Raw genomic sequence first — 15,039 nt, 5'->3', positions numbered from 1 at the left:
TCAAGGTGGAATGAAGTTATTGTCAACTTCTTGGATCCTGAGAAATTTTTCAAATTGAAATGGTTCTTTTGGAGCTCTTTACCTCAGTCACAACCACATTCTTCCTGTTAGGAGCCACAAAAGAAGCCTGGGAAACTGTCTAGTTTTGTTGATTTTTTTAATTAATACAATTTTTTTTTTCAGTAGTATGCTAGGGATGATTATACTGTGAAACAGTTTGATCTACTCCAGAATATACAATTGACCTCTTTTCCTTTCCATGTCTGGGTGTACATAATCTGGTAATGGAGCCCACAGAGTCTGTAGGATAACAATGTATTTCCCCACCACCACCCCCGCTTCATTTATCTCTCTCTATAGAAGGCTGAACTAATTAATCCATATGTATCTACATATATTCACTCTGGATTTTGTATTTTAGTGCTTCATTTACACTTGACATGCCTGGCTGATAATGCTTGTTAGTTAACACATTTTTGGCAAGATGGTAACCTGTAGCTTGGTACAACTGGAAGCAAACCTTTCCATGTTTTAGGGTGATAAGAGCTGCTTTAACATAACTGATTGCAACTATTAGGGGAATATTATTGCACTACAGCTAAATTCTGATTTGATGACATGTGGCTTAGAGCAGACAATAAACTCCTTGCTCCAGCATAAAAACATTAATCATTCTCTAATAAAACCATGAAATGTCTACATGTACAAGTCTAATTGCAATAATGACCTCAAATTTGGACATTTCTTTTGCATTAATCCCACTAGCTTTGGTAAAACTATCTAATAGAACCGTAGAACTCTGACATGAATGGGTCTAATTGTAATAATCACTCCAATCATGGGTATTTTCTTAAGTTAATCCCACTAGCCTTCATTAAACCTTCTGCCAGGAGTTAAATATTTACTTAGGAAGACAGTGCTGTTTAACTAACTTTCAGTAAAATCTAGATTCTATAACAACTTAGGTTTCGAAAGTGAGAACAAAACCCAAGAACAAACTAAAATGTTTGTTATTTCAATTCATTTGTTTTTTCTTCTGTGCAAGTCAAATTCATCTTCCTAGCATGGCAGTTCCAGTCTTTTGTTACCTTTATTGCAACCAGCTGCTTTTTCAATATTAGTATTGATTTTTTTTTTTTTCTTAACCGTTCTGCTCTGATGTTCAGTCTGAGTTTTAACTGCAGTGTTCATTTTGGGCCTGGGGCAGCTTACAAATCATTTCACTCATATTCAGTGAAATCTCAGGCTTTATTATTTTCTGTGGTAAGGAAGGATGACTTCTGATTATCCATGTACATATCCTGTTTTCCTTTTTAAAATAACAATTGTTTTCCAGAAAAGACGACAACTGTTACTGTGCCTCTATGCAGACTGAAGATAAATCCCAGGAGAAAATTCTCTGAGTTATAATTACATTGAGTTACATTAATCTGGGTAGTAATACGAACTTCAGTGCATTACAGCAGTAATGAATTTGGTCCATTGATGTTAAATCTTTTTTTCACATCTGTTGTGGCAATATGCAAAAGGCAAATACCCCTTTTCTTGTAATAAAAACAAAGGGCTTTTTAATAAATGTGAAAAGACTATGACCACAGTTCCATGGGCAGAATAGTGCTTATATTCATAAATGAAAGCCGTAAGATGGAAGAGTACAGTACATAATTTTCTGAAAATTTGTTGGGACCTTAGTAGGCAGGGTCTTGACCCTTGATAGTCATAGTATGAAAACAACAAGTAAGTTTTGGAGTGATGAAAAACAATATGTGAAGAAGGATTTTCAGTCATGGATCTCCCTTCTTGCCACTCAGTGCTTAACCCAGGTTGCCTCTGATCTTCCACATTAATCAAACACTTTTTTCCTTGACTGCACTGGTGATGCCCATGTGGACACCTCAGGGGCTCTGATTTCTCATGCCTGGTGCCTTTTAGTAACTGTCCCTGGGAGTAGCATCCAGGTCCTCTAAATTTAAACTTCTGCAGTGCAGACATATCCAAATCTGATGTCTAGACCCCTGTCTCTTATAAGCACCAGAGAGAAACTGGCCCTTGTGTGTACTCACTTCAGGTATTTCAAACATATCCAGTATGGTAAGATTATGGAAGCCTTGGAAACGTCTCTCTCCCTTGACTGATTACATAGAGAGTATGGTTAACTATTTCAGTTGTAGATGCCTACAAAATGTTAAATGAGATTACTTCCCCCACACCTCACTTAAAACTTATATTCAGAGCTTGAGCTTGGTTTTTCTAAGCTTGTTGGGTCAGTTCAGCCACACAGGCTTTCTACAATGTCCTGTGTGGATGTTCAAGGTAACAAGGCCTTGAGTCCTCTGTAATGTCAACATCAAAGCCACTCATAAGAAGCAAAAATATTTAAACAAACTTTTCTACCAATCCAACCATTTTATGTTGCCCAAACACAGAAATTATTCACAATCCTTACATTTGTAGAGGGCTGTTCATTTTCAGACCACCTATTTCTGCCTTTATCTCTATTGACAGCTGTATTCTTCTTGCTGTTCTTTTCAAAATAAAGAGTATAAAAGGCAATTTTCTTCCAAAAGCACCGTGTCACAGATAGACCTATATAGTCCTTGACAGTGAACTGCAATTTACTGTTCATCCTAGTAAATCTGCAGGGGTGGGCAGAGAAACAGACCCTGCCCTCACTAACTTTGTGATGTGTCTGCTGGAGGCATAGTGTACTGGTATAGGAGAGCACACTGGCATCTCTGACAATGCAAAAGGAGAAATAATGTGATGTCTGTGATGGGAAATGCATCTGGTGTAAAATGAGTCAAGAAACCTTTGGGATTAATTGTTTGAGGGATTTAGGATCATTGATGGAATGATCAACCATTTTCTCACTCTTGGCAAAAGTAACATTTAATGTGAAGCTCAATAAAGCACTACACGGGCCACCTAGGTATAAAATTGTTGCTAGCATTAGCTATATGGAGGATGTTAATGAAAGAGACTCTGTACAGTGTGCTTGAAAATGTAAAACAAGTCTGAAGCCAGCATGGAGTAACTACAGAAATTGCAACTGAAAGATGTCAGGCTCTGAAATAGAATCTTTATTAATGTCACAGATACATTAGAAAAATCTGTTGCTTTCCGAGAACTAGACTTCAGGAGGTGTGCAACAGCTGCATATATATTTTAAAGCATCCACATAATCACTGAGTGAAATGTGTAAGCAATCAGACATGTGTGCCATAGGCAGCTTGTGCTCAGTCTTTATATTCTCATTGGCACATTTTTTTGTAGACAGGAAATTTAAAATAATAATTTTAAAAATATAAGAACCAATATTCTGGTTTCATTTCACCATCCTGAGACCAGGAACTCACAGACATAGTGCCTATTTAAGCTAGCTCAGCCCGTAACTATGTGGCATGCTATAGTTTCAGGAAAAAAAATTAAATTTAATGTTGTCATAGGGTAAAAGGGGGGATATAGAACTTAATCCTTATGAGTCACCAATTTTCAGTTCATTTGATGGCAAAGGGCCTTTCATCACTGTTGTTAACTGAAGTGCCAATCAGTCTTAAAAGTCTAATTGCAGTAATGACTAAAGGATTTGCTGGGAGCCTTCTTAAACTTCGCCAGTAGGGTTAACAGGGCCATGACTCTGTTGACTAAAAGTGACACTCAAATATGCATGCAAAAATCCCTTTATTATCAACAGGAGTTCTGCTTCTGTGTCAGTAATAATTTGGCCTTTTCTTTTTAGTACTACATCAAGATTGTATTAATTAAGGACATTAGTTTCCAACAAGCTATATTCTTGTGGAGTTTTGTTACAGTTATAGTCCTCTTATGACATGGGGTTGACCAAAAGCTTGCATAGTCATTTATAGTTTTTTCACCTTTAAAGTTAAGTCAGTGTCTTTACAATTATAATCCATTTTCCAAAATGACCCTCCTAGAACATGACCTCCTGTTCACTATAGGTTATGAATTTTTTTCAAAGCGGAAATGAGTATTACAAGAGGAAATGCCCATAGATTTATTTTAATCTATAACATAAGGTGAATAGTTTTGGCCTAACTCCAAGATTACAATTCCCAGTATGAGAAATATAGCTCAGCAGAAGATAGGAACTTATTTCTTAAAGCTGGACTTCTGCAGGAAGAAGGAATCACATCATCTCTACCATATCTACATGTACCATCCCAGAACTGCCATATTTCAGCACAGCATATCAAATTAACTCACACAAGATGATGCTGTAATCCAGGAAATGGGAATAGTTCCAAAAAGATTTAGACTACTTTCTGGAAAGGAAGGTAACAGGGTGGAAAACACACAGTTCCATGATAAAGTCATGAAGTTATTAAAAGCTGTGATGTGATCAAACATATAAAAATCACATCGTTACCATTGTCTTTGTATTCAGTCTTTAATCTCTCCTAATGAACTCAGTGGTTGTAACAGTTCAACTTGCTGAGATACTGAATTAGATCAAGCTGATTCCTATTCCAATTTTTTTCTTTTTTTCAGTTAACAGTAGTTTTAATTCTTTTCATTCATTTTCTGCAGCATGGCAGCAAATAAAAAAGATACACTGCATAAAAATTAATTTTAACTACTTCTAGAAATAATGTAGTTTTCCACTTAGGCTGCTTTTTTTCCCTTAATTCTTACAAACATTAAATGCCTTAAAAAAGGAATTCGTTTTGGTTCAAAACAAGAGTATTGGCTTTACTATGGAAAGATTAAATAACTTATGATTTTTCTGGTACTTTATTGAAGAAGAAGTCTATGAAGTAAAAAAAGTGGAAGAAGCGCACAGGACAAGGATCACACTGTAACCCTCTTCTCCATTTAATAGATCAAATAATTTTATTACATGTACAGAACAGGGGAAAAAAACAGGTACAAAATCCCACATATATAGTCCAAATAAGTATCAGCTGTGCACAAATACAAGCAGTCCCAATTACACTGAGCACTTCTTTTCAGTGTGAATTCAGATAGTTATTTGACATGATGCTGAATGTGATCTGGTGTGTGCAACACTGGGCAGTCATTTGTAGTTAACACTGTGCCAGTTAACATTTACAATCACATTAATGTTTTATACTGAGCATAAGTGGTCTGTGTTTAGGAAAAATAAATCCAAAGTAGAAGGTGTCTCTCTAATGTCCCTTTTTTATCCCTTTTATAAAAGCTAGAAATGCCTATGGAGGCTGTGAAAAGGTCCGTATCTGAAGAAGAGAACAATCTGCTCATTTGGGATCTGCAGAAAATAGCCTTTGAAGGATTCCTTCACAATACCACAGAGATTTTATGATCAGGCCACAGAGCAACTCAGAAGCTTCTATGAATTAAATAGGCAGTAGCCCTCTCTGGTAACAGTCTCCACACAGAACCTTTCCAGGAAGTGTAACAAAAGTATAAGTCAAAATGAAAAAAAGTGCTGGGGTGGAGATCACTACTGCAAGAAGGTTTATCAACTATGCATAGTAAAACATATTACACAAACACTGTATAAAACAGTTCCAAAAGTCTTTAACTTAATCAGTGTGCTTAGTTGGTCATGAGCAGGGTTGTTTATTTTAACCCTTAAAACAGTCAAATATGTTGATTCTAAATCAATTAATTTTATCTAAGGAAAAGAAAGAACAAAAGTCATGTCTTTACATGGGAGCATGCATGCAACAGAATGTATGCGAACTGCTCTTTTGTAGCTGTCTATACTGCCTTTAACAGGAAATGTGTAAAGAAGAGCACAAGAAGAGCATACATTGCATTCCTAGATTACTTCCCATCCGCCAACAATTTGTAGCCTAGGGACTTCCTGAATAATAGAAACATAAATAATAGTAAATAATTATATCAAGTAAAATGTGTTATGAATTATTCACCACATAATATATATAAATAGACTTTCTCTCATGCATACGCAAACCTATAAAGTTTAATCTGTGTTGCAATGTTTAAATGTGTTCATAGCCAGCACAAGAAGGCTCTATTCTCCTCTATGAGTGAAAGAAAACAGAAGAGTCACAGGACACTTCTATTATAATTGTAGCATTTTGCAAAGTCTGAACTTGGAAGGCTGTTTCTATAAGAGGAGAACTTGACAAGGGAGTTACATATCTCTGTTGTAATCCTTTCTATTTATGGACAATATCTGGTCTTGCTTCCTTTAACATATGAGGAATCTAACAACAGGATGTGGCCTCATTCAGCCAACATCCTGTCCAAAAGGTATCTCCTTCTGGACTTTTGCTTTCAGGGGCATACCTCCATCAGTGCTTAAGATTTCCTCATCTTTCTTCTTGCCTCCAAGACCAGCAGACACATGCATCTCCACCACATGTGTCTGTCCTCAGTTATTTGCTTTACTAGTACCCAGGGAAACCCCTTGGACCGTGTGATTCTGGTTTTGTTCACAATACTATTGTGTTTCAGCTACCTGATTACAGAAAAGGAGTTTTATACAGCTATCTTAAATAAGTGATTGTTATCTGTCCATCATCTTAAAAAATGTTACTTGACACCTAACGGTACCATTTCTTGATTACATGTCATGACTGAAACTACTTTAAGGGAAAAATAGAAAGGTCTGCCATGTTCAAAAAGAGAAATCTCTTAATTTATGCCCTTAATTTTGAGTATTTGTAAGCCAATAAAAACAGGAAATAAATATGGAAGCAAGGTTTTTTAATTGCTGTGTTTTAACAAGATAAATGCTGCATGGCTGAAAACATTGAGGCAGCAAAGAGAGGAGACTGTCAGTAGAAGTATGGGGATTACTGTTTCATAAATTTAATCTCTAGAGGATTTAATCATAACCTGAGGTGAATAGTTCTTGACTGAGCCATGCATCTGGAGGTAATCCTGTCAAGGCTCTAGTTTCCTGTAGATCTTACAGAGTAACATGAGCAAGATGATTGTGGCCATTTCTGTCTAGCAGACTGCACTGGTTTGATAGGTCTCTCAGGCATAGCATTTGGATAGCTCTGTCCAATGGAGGACGAGAGGAAATACAGTGGTATGGTGACTGCTCAAGTGTAGTGCCCTGCATATTTGTGCTTTACTGTCTGTGCAGGCAATGAAATAAATAACCATCAAATGAACATCACGCCTGCCATTTAGATGAGAACTATTGATCTGTGTAATTTATCTTCTTGTTAATTACCGTAGATTTGAAACAAATTCAGCTGTGTGGGTCTATTCAGCTCAGCCACATGTGTATATTTTAACACATGAGTAGAGCTAACACATGAGTAATCGTATAAAATTGTGCCTCTCCCTTAAATATCTTGCCAAAGCAAGACCCAATTCCCACAGAAAAGATGTTTACTAGTATCTTCATTTAAATATGCCTTTATAATGGACTTGGTTATATTTCCTGAATCCTTCACTTTTGTTAATTTAGATAATCAGTAGAAATAACTCTACAAGAAAACTTGCCTTTCTGCACCTTGCTTGGCTCTATGGAAGAAACATCTTTTTATATTGAAAAAAGTGTGAAGAAACAGCCTTTTGTATTGAAGAAATGCTGCCTTTTTCTCAGTCGTACAGTGCCTGCTCCCAGGCTTCCCAAGTCTCAGTACATGGTAGCAGACATCGGGGTGAGAGGTGCTACCAGCAGTGGAGGAGAATTGCATTAGGGACTGCTTAAGGAATTTGAACATAAACAGGTTCACAGACCAGATAGGATATGTTTAAGGATGCTGGAAGAGCTGTATGATGCCATTATGAGCCTGTCCTTTTTGAAATGTCATGGAGATTGAGGCAGGTCCTCAATGACTGGAAGAAGACAAATGTTTGGCATTTATTCAAAAAAGGCAAGAAGTTGGATCTGGAAGTATGAACTGGTCAGCCTCACTTCAATCTCCAGGCAAATAGTGAACTTGAAAGACATGAAGGTGGCTGGAAACAGAAGGTGAGAAAAAAACTGGTTGGACTGTATACAGTCTACATAGCTGTAGTAGCTGAGAACTGACAAGTTCTCACCTTAATCATCACACACATATACACACAAATCACTGTGAACATAATTTTAACACCCAAGAAATTAGTCTGAGTGTTCAAATAGTTTAGTCATACTGTATTAAAACTCCTCATGCAAAAAACATTCTAATTCCACAACTCTGCAGAATGTTGTTTTGGAAATTGTGGTCTGTTTGAGCCACAGCAAACAAGGGCGTAAGATTCTCAAATCTTCAAGAACCTAAAAATGCATGATATTCCAAAGTGCTTTTAAAGTCAGGTGGAAAGTGAGCACTATGGAAAATCATGCACAAAAAGGACAAAGATGAAACAATGAGGAATATGACTGACCAGCACAAGCAGAACTGATAAAATAATTATCATATGTGCAAATGCAATTAACCTTAACTTCACCTTGTGCTACTGTTGCTGTCTTGGTTTTTCTTTAATTGCTTGCCTCTTATTTAGATCATCATCTGTGAGGATAAGGAAAAAAGAAGGCTGAATAAGAAAACAAAGAACATGTCATTGTAATATTTTGTCATAAATATGCAATTAATTGTGTACCAAGGAAAAATAGGTGAAGTCACAGCTTCATGGCTCTGCTAAAACCTACACTGCACAAAGAAACGAAGCATGCACCTAAGACACAGAGGGTGATATCTTTTCAGTTTTCTGTTGTTAAGATTATTTTAAAAACATTCAAACTTATTGTCATTGACAGGAACCCATATCTTTGTAGGTATCAAATTCAGTATCAGCACCAGTGGTTTGCCATCTTATAGGTAAGGGTGATGTATTTCTTAAATCCTCATGTGTTCAGTTTCACTTTGTTTTCACTCACTAGTCCAGTCTTTATTTAGATTTCCTTGCACAGCTAACAAAACTGTTCACTTTGCCTTCTATAGAAATGTAGATCTTTGTTTTGCATTTACATTGTTTCATTCAGAAGAGTGAACTGAGCGCTAACTGACTCGTACTTGTCCTGTCCCCAGGCTATTGTGACTTTACATTTCCCATCCATGTGTGATTAATCATATTAAAATTTTCCAAGAAGCAACTTTGATCCCGTGTCAAATAGATAAATGGTATCTTTACAAAAATACTGAGCCAGTAAAATGGAATGTATTTCCTTTTTTTTTCAGTAAGCAACCTATTCTCTGTCCAATGATAACCAAGATTTACACTCAGCTTAGAAAGTAGACAGTGTTTTTCAGAGGCTTAACACAATTAGCAGGACAGAGCATTGCAGTCGTTCTGAACTGAAGCAGCCTCAAAGGAAAATAAAAGTAAAAAGATAGCCAAATTCTCTACACATGACAATATTTTCTGAGATCATCACAGCTGGGGCAACTATTAACAGAGGTCTGCCAGTGGTTGGCATTGCAATATGGTCCCTTCTCAGTCTTTATGCCAAATGTGATTTGTAATGGAAAAAGGGACCAACTTCTATAAGCAAGACGATGTTCAGTTTAAAGCACTTGTTAAAATCCCACTGAGAGATTTTATCTTTCTTGTATATTTAACCTCCTTGGAAGCTACCATCTGCATGTCACAGTACCCTAACAGATAGGTGTGCACTTTTTAAATATCACTGTAATCGCAAAAACTGTGTCCTGAAACTAGTTTAATGTTCCTTGCTTGCTTTGATTTAATATATTATGCAAACTTAAAATGAAATTGTATACAACACAGTGAGGGTAGGAGATTCGGTGAATCCCAGCTCACATTTTACTAACATGTTGAATAGTATTTTATTTTTTCTGAGTTTTTTTTTGTTGTTGTTCTTTTGGTGGGTTTTTTAGTGCTATATCTGAATATAAACCCACCTTTTTTTAGACACTAATATGGATCTTACTTTGTATGGTGATATCTTGTGTCCTGTCACACTGGAGAAGCCTGCAGCTGTCTAAAGCTTAATTATGCATGAATGCAAAGCCCAGATGCTTGGCCAATAGTGCCTCAGCAGAGTATGGTTTCTCACTTGTTTTTATTTGAATTATAATTGGGTAGATTTATATTTCCCAAACCATTTTGCCCCTTGTGCATGTCCTTCTTTGCTTGTCTTGCCTTTGTTTGAACCAGCTTCTGAACAAGCCTTTTTGAATGTGAAGTGTCTATTAGATCTAAGATAGGTCATTAATGGATTTGACAAATCCTTTCACCTGTAAGACAGTTTTAAAAGGTACAGAAATTAGTCCACTCCCCTATCAGTTCTAGTCCAGATGGTTGGGGGGGGGTGTGGGGTGGGGAGGGGCTGCTTTCTTTTTTTTAATGAATAGTTAAATAGATGCTGGCATCTGGGTTGAAACAAAGGAGGCTTGGAGCCAGACTTCTAAAAGGGAGAGTAGTATCAAGCAATAAAGTGCTACACCTGCTGAAGGGAAGGTACTAGAGGCACTGAAAGCACATTTGTAGCCACAATTACCCTGTATAGAAAGGCTTCTGTCAATTGTTGTCAAGCAGACATAGGTGGTCAATCTACAAAGTCAAAAAATAACATTGTCAGGGGCGTTAAAATATATGGCCCTACCATTTTATATGAATAGCACAAATCGGTGACAGCAATAGCACCTATTTTCTGAGTGCCCTGCATATTTATTCAAACTTGTTCTAAACATCTAGGTTGCTGTTCTGTCTTTTGTTAGATTTATGGTGTCAACTCCTGTACATTGTAAAACACACTTTAAGTCAACATCTGCATGCACATCCTTTAGAAATGCACAGCTATAAACATGGAGAGATTCAAAGGAAACCTAGAGGCAGGTGGCTGTCCTTGCACTGACTGTCCTAATTCTAGGAAAATTAATCCCATTTGGGATGTGAAAAAGTGCTGTTATAAGCAATGCAAACCTAGAAGAAGGTGCTGCTCCCATGAAATGGTACTTACCCCAGCACTACCTGAAGGGTTGCTGACAAGAAGCATGTTTATTTCCCCACCATTTTTTTCAGATTTAAATGCTCCTACATAGAGGATTATTGCTCTTTATTTTTTTAAAAAGGTACAGAAGCTAGCTAGCTCCTCTCTACCATGATCCCAGTACAGTCATCACACCTTACTGGCAAGTAGAGCTACTTTATACCCCATTTCATTTTGTAAAGCAGTTCTGAAGATAGCAGAATATATTCAAAACAGTGGAAGCAATGCACATCTCTGCCTCCCTTCCCCCTTGCTCAGGGAGAGTTTTGTGTGGCAGAGGGCTGTCACAGAGCTCACCATGCTGCTGCCTGCCTCCCTTCCTTCTTCCCCTCATCCACCTCAGACACAAGCTGTGCCTGGGAGAAGGGCAGGGACTGTGGCATGCCCCTCTGCAGCTGGTCCCAGCGGTTCTCCCAGTCTTGCCCAGTTGCTCCCTTCTGGTACAGAAAAGTGTCATCGTGAGCTTGAGCCCAGGTACTGCTTAAGAGCGCTAGTCCTCATTAAAGATTCAGCACACGGGAAATTTGAATTGCTACTAATAAATGACCACTGTGCCAAATGGCTTAGCATTTTGACATTTCGTTCACTGTGGATTTAGCTCTGTTTTAACATTGTTTTAATGTGATTTTAACACTGACCTGAATGTGAACAGGATCAGGATTTTCTTTTATGTCTCTTTCCTTGATTCTAGCACATCACGTCAAACAAGCTTCTGGCAAGGGCTTCTTATACCTGCAGGTGTTTCTAAATATGTATTTTAATGGAGTATAAAGGAATCAATTTTTTTGTTCATAATGTATTATTCCCTGCTGGCCCTGACACATACCATTCAGCATATATCTTACAAGGGACTGCAGGGTAACAAAGAAAAATAATATCCACAATAGATAAGGGCTGTTTTCCCCCAGTGGATGATGGGAAAATGATTGGGTGTGTAGAGGGCAATTCCTCGCCCTCTTGAAATTTGAGGCCCAGAAAGATGGAGCTTTTGTGTGTCTGTTTTAAAAGGACTGAAATCCATTTACACATCAATGTCAGCTCCTGCTAAAGAAAGCCAAACATTGTTGATGTTATGCTTGTCAAATACAAACAATTTGTTTTCAAGGGAAGACAAGTACAAAGCTTCTTGTCCACTAAACAGAGCACATTAAATATGACCCTTTCTCTGGGCGCATGTACACTAGCACAAGAAAGCACAGGAGATATATAATTAATATTAGCTAACACACAGTAAGGTTAATTGTTGCTTCTCTGAACACTTAATCTGCAAGCAGATGATAAATCCCACAATGAATAAAAGCGGCTCGTATTTAGGTCACACAAAGTCATTGCTGTTTTTTAATTTAAACTGTGCACTAGATTAAAACACAAGAGTATTGCAGGAGGACAATTCAGAAGCAGTAGCAATAGGCTGTCATTTGGTGTAAAAAGTTTCCCCAGCACACCCTAGGGACATGTTAATCAAAGCTTTTTAATGGATTCAGTCTGATCTGTGACAGGCTTTGTTCCAGAGATGGCATTTGCAGGATAGAGCTGCAAGTTATCAATAAGACACAGTAATTGCTGGGAGTGATTGAGCCTTGTTCCTTAGGCTTCATACCATTCACTCCTTTTTATTATCAGTCAAGGCCAGAGATGTCTTGCAATAGGCAGTCAAGTGATGGCTTGTTTCTTTCTTTAATCCTAAACCATATAATGAAAGAAAATGAAGCAACATGAAAATTTGCATTAATTAAAAAACATGTAAAACTCATTCTTGTTTTTCCCCTGCTAGGTTTTATATTATTTTTGCCAGGATTTAATGGTAATTCTTCAACCTCTATCATGTACTGATAAATCCTTTTTAAGCAGTCAAAGCCTTTCACTGTTTGGTCAAAGGCTTCAGTTCATCCATTGACAGTTCTTTATTAAGTTATTCATTATCTTTTGGAAATCAAAGGGTTGGCACAATCAGTAATGACTAGGGATAACACATCACCTACATGGATAGTTAGCCCTACATCCATTTAAGAAAGATAACTCCCAACACTGAAATGAAAATTCTTCAGTGCTATTCAAGAAGGTAATGGAAACCTAATATTTTTATATAGTGAAAGGTCATAATCCTCCTTTTGTAGCACCACAGTCATTCCCATAGCAACAGATTATACCTAAAACCACTAGGGATTATGACCTCTCAGTATGAACAAACAGAAGGAAAAGTTGTTTAGAGGAGAAAGAATCTCTTTGATTAGTAAAAGGCAACACCAGACAATCTCCTGTGTGTGTACACATAAGACAGACATGTCCACAGCAGCTAAATTGATTTTTGTTTAAAGTACGAACGGGCAATGATTGTTAAAATCAGTTTTGTTGGTTTCAATCAAGGCTTGTTTTGTGCAGCAACCAAATAAACTATAATAGATTCTGCCCACCGTATTTTATTATTTTTCTCTGGATTTATGTTTGTTGGAAATCAAGTTAGGGTTGAATTATTCTGGTAACATTATTCTTGATAGTTTGGACATGTTAGCAGGTGAAAGCTACAGCCTGGAGAAAAACAGAGTTGGGGGAGTAAGGATTAGTCCTGTCTTATGTTTTTACTATCCAGTGAATAATCAGTCAGTGTAATAAGTACAGATGATCAGAATATGTAGTTCTGAGGCTGTGTGATGAAAAAAAATGTTTTTGCTGAAACTTTTTTAAGTATTAGTTTCAAGTGTAACAAGAAAAAAAAAGATATTAGGTATTGCACTTCTTTAAGATATGTAATGTTTTTGATTAGATCTTTTTTTACTGCTAGTATTTGAAATTAACAGACATTTTTACATATCTCCTTTTTATTTTAAACAGTTAAACTCTGAAAATATTATTTCTTTTTTATTGAAACAACTTCTGAAATTTTGTATCTTGGGAAATCTTTTTTTTCTGTTCTACTTTTGACTTTGGGGGGGTGTCACAAAATTTTCTATGAAGCAGGAAATGTGGTAGCCACCCTGCCTATCAATTATGCTTTTACCTCACAATGGAATTATTTGATCTATTTACATTTGTGAAATATTCTGGGGTTTTCAGTTTGAAAACACTAGAAATACCATTATCATATTTTTCTGTGTGTCAGTCACATCTGTGCAGAAATTTAAAAAGCCGTTTGAAATATGTGGAGACTTAAAAATTCATACATGCTAATTATATATGAACTAACAAAATTTCCATTTTCCATCATTTTTAAAAGCTGCTAGGTTTTCTTATAGTACTGCTGACTTATTGCCAATTATTTCAGTGAGAAGCAAAGCTTCTCTCTTACACGTAGGAGCAGTCTGTGTTATATTCTGCCATATCACAATGTATAAGGTTCACGGTTTTTAGTTTTAAAGACATAACAGCTCATGAACTACTCTGCATTCAGCATATAAAAAGTGAAGCACTTCCACTCAGGACCAGCATTCTCCTGATGATATGTAGTATGTCATTATTTTCTGCTCCCTCTTTAAGCTGCAGTCCATGTAGTAGGCATCTGGGCAAGAGAGGTCATGATGCATGAGCTATATTGTACGGGGGCACTGGGAATATAACTTATGACCAGCCCATGTACCTTCTTCTTCTGTGAGGTAAAAACATAAGACAAATAGCAATACCTTATTTCAACCTTTATCCTCAAAAGTACAGTTTACTCCTTAAGGTGGTTTTTGCTGTAATATTGGCAGATATCTGAAATGCTCAGATATTTTTAGTAAAATATAGTTTTCATTAACATGTATCTAGATTTGATATGCTAGAAAAAGGTCATGTAATATTTCAGTGTTTTACAAAAAACAGTTAAATATGAGCAAGTATTTTCTAGACTTTACAATTTGTTTATACAGTGGAATAAGTATTTAACTACAATTGGTTAAAAGCTTGTAGCCAAAGCCAAGCAAGCTGAGTATTATCGTAACCTACTACAAAGAAAATTCATTGTTAATTAGCCTTTGACATTGTTCAGTTGACAAAAGATTAAGACTTTGTGCTAAGCATAGCAGTGTAGGAGGATTGTGATCACTGCAGTAAAGATCACAAACCAAGTTTCTCTGACTGATTATTTATTGTTCTTAATTTCCATATTATCATGGTCTCATATCACTGCTTCAAATTTGGATTTTTAGTGTGAAATAGTTATTGGAATAACTGCTGAATTCAATGCAATA

This window comes from Pelecanus crispus, chromosome Z (assembly GCF_030463565.1).
Source record: "Pelecanus crispus isolate bPelCri1 chromosome Z, bPelCri1.pri, whole genome shotgun sequence".
Classification (NCBI taxonomy): Eukaryota; Metazoa; Chordata; class Aves; order Pelecaniformes; family Pelecanidae; genus Pelecanus; species Pelecanus crispus.
This window is presented reverse-complemented; position numbering follows the sequence as displayed.